We start from the raw sequence: 3,013 nt of genomic DNA on the forward strand, positions 1-3,013 counted from the left end.
ATCTAAAGGCTCCCGGAGAATCACAGAAAAATGCAGAAAAAAGGGCACCGTAGATGCTAGGTTTGAGGGATGGCTGATGCCTATATAAAGCCATGAAGCTGGGGGTAAAAAAGAAGGAAAAAAGGTACAGCGGCTGGGTTTTGGAAATAGGAGGAGTGACGGCTAGGGTTTGAGGTTGAAAAGAGAGCAAAAGGGACGGCTAGAGAGAAACGAGGGAAAAGAGTGAAACGGAGGACGGCTGACGAAGCGAGGGAAAAGAGGGCGGAGTTGGATAGAAAGGAAAAGCCGAGAGTTTTAGAAAGAAGTAAGGGTAAGATAAGAACGAGGGAGAAAAATCAGAAGGGAGGAGAGTTTGTGAGGGTGAGAGGAAAACAGTGAGAGCAAGAAAGCCTTGCAGCGGAGAAAAGAAAACTGGAAAAGGAGCAAAGGAACGCGGGGTTGCCGGATCTCCATACCTTCACTTACGGTTTCCTTCATCCAGGTTGCGGCAGGTCTCGTTGGTCCACTGCAGAGCTCGATCATCCCTCAAGGTAACTTCGTTCTCTTATCCTCCTCTGCCTGCACATACTCCTCCTCCGCAACCAAAAGTTTCGATCCTTGATTCTGTGCTCATGATTTGTCTTCCTTCCTTCCGTTTTCGATCCTTGATTGATTCAGATTCCGGCTCCATATCACTGCATCTGATTTTTTTTTATGACCTATTGGGTAGAGTTTTACTGTTTTTCTCCTGGTTAATAACGAACTCAAGATTTGTGAATGAATTTGAATCTGCAAGTCACTCCCTCTCAACTCAGAATGCACTTTCTGTTGTGGGTTCTTAATCTGGCATTTGGGCAATAGGTTTAGGAAGGCTAACTTTCATGGTGATGTTTCTACATTTTGGAAGGGTTCAGTTCAGATTTTCGTTAGAAAAATGCAGTCTTGCTTGCGCTGGTTCAGATGTGCTGATTTCCTTGTTTGTTGCCGTCTTTTTGTTGGTTCTTTCACTTCTGTTGTGCGGTCTTTTGCATCTTGTAATGGCTTAGTGTATGGGTTTGGTCTGATTTCTTTGATTATATGGTAGGGAACTTTTGTTGTTTCTGGCTCCTGATGATATCACTGTTGGTTCCATCAGAAGCTCATTTCATTTTCCTTGCCTTTGCGACTGCCATGTTATTGTCCTTTGTGTGATTTTTCAACGGCTAAGGATGTTCACTAGAATGGGTTACAGCTTCTAATGTATCTCAGTTGATGAGTTTACTGATTCTAGCTTGAGATGGCATGAGACATCTGGGTTGAGTGAAAAACGGCATGAACGTACGTTTCTGCTAAGTTTCTTTGCTGCATTGTTGTTATTCTTATTTTCTTGGGCCTGGATCATCTCGTTTGGGATAGTTAGGGGCAGGCATCCATGTTTAAGCTATGTTAGGATTTGTGTTTGCAGATGTGTGAGTTTGATTGATGAATAATGAAGTTTTTGCACATTTGTTCTCGGCATTTCATCCATGCTAGTATGAAGCGGCAAAATGCGCAGCAGAGTAGAGGCTGATGCATCTGTTTTGTTGTTTTCTTCTCCATGACCACTCACCAAGCCTTGGCCATCCTAATTTGATGGTTAATTTGGTGTGGAAAGGGGCAGTGATTGATTGGTGTTGAGTTTGCATGTTTGGAGTCCAAACCACTTGAATCAGGATCACATACTTGTTGGAAAATAAATTTCAGGTTGCCAAACCATTTTTACATGAATGTTTTTCCAGAATTTTGCGTCAGTATCTTCTATGTTTCTTGCTTGTTTGGATGTTGAAGTTATGTGTCTTGTTGCTTAGTTTCAAATTATGATTTTCGATTGAAAAATTTTCGAGCAAAGCTGTGTGTTTGGTTCGAAATCTGAGTTTGAAAATGAGTCTACAACAAGCTGCACTCTCGGTTGCAGAAGCTGGTTTCGCCGTTGTTGCTTGCATGAAATGCTTCCATGAATTGCATTTCTAAGAAATGTTAGCCATGTTTGGTTGGGATTAGTCCAAAAGTGCTGTGCGAAATTGCCTGCCGAAAGTTTGTTTGATTGCAGAAAGCTTTCATTAGTAATGGTTTGTTGCAGAGAGTGTTTTCGGTGGTTGCATGAAGTTTGCATGGAAAGATGCTTCGAAAATCGCACTTTGACCCCTTGATTTGTGTTTAATGCTTCTATGGCCCATAAGATTGAAAAGATTAATCAATTGGATCCCTTTTTACATGATAGTTTGCCTTGATATATTTTCATGTGAATTGTGGACAGATTTCAATGGATTTTTTTTAGGATAAAATAATGAAAGCTTAATAATTTGGAAGAATTTATAGTCTTGGTTTCCATTTGATTTAAATTTTCTTAGCTAAATTTGTCATTTAATCGTAATAAATAACTTTCCATTCTTCTTTTGTGATTTTAGCATTTGATTGTGATGGATTCCACCTTAAACCATTAAATTTAGTATTCCATTTTAGACTGTTGAAACTCTTTATTTGGGACCGTGTTTGCTTACACATGAATGGTTTGTTCCATATTTAATTTTCACTTTGTGTTTAATTTTCACTTTTGTATTTAATTTTTTTGTTTCATGTAATTAGTTCTTAATTAAAGTGATGCCTTGACCCTTTTCTTTATTTTGGAGGGTAAATAAGTAAATTCATTTCATTAGGACACCAACTCAAGGGAGGTACACTCTATTCCTCATTTTTACTTTATTTGACCCTATGTGTACTTATGTGATTTATGTGTTTAATTGCAAGCCTTTTGAATGTTTTCATTTTATTTATTTATTCGCTTTAGTCGTCTTAATTTCGTATATTTATTTTAGTTCATTTTGATTATTTGAAAGGCATTTAAATGCCAAGTTGTAATAGTTAGGATTATTTTATTTAATCTTATTTTTTCCCCCATTAGATTGTAGTAGGGCCCCCCCTCAAATGTAATAGCTAGGGTTTTATTCGCTTTCTTTTCGCTTGTGTGACTTGCATGCTTACGTGCTATGTGTTATCGCTTTCTTAGGGTCTTGCA

Source organism: Coffea arabica, unplaced genomic scaffold (assembly GCF_036785885.1).
Source record: "Coffea arabica cultivar ET-39 unplaced genomic scaffold, Coffea Arabica ET-39 HiFi ptg000200l, whole genome shotgun sequence".
Classification (NCBI taxonomy): domain Eukaryota; kingdom Viridiplantae; phylum Streptophyta; class Magnoliopsida; order Gentianales; family Rubiaceae; genus Coffea; species Coffea arabica.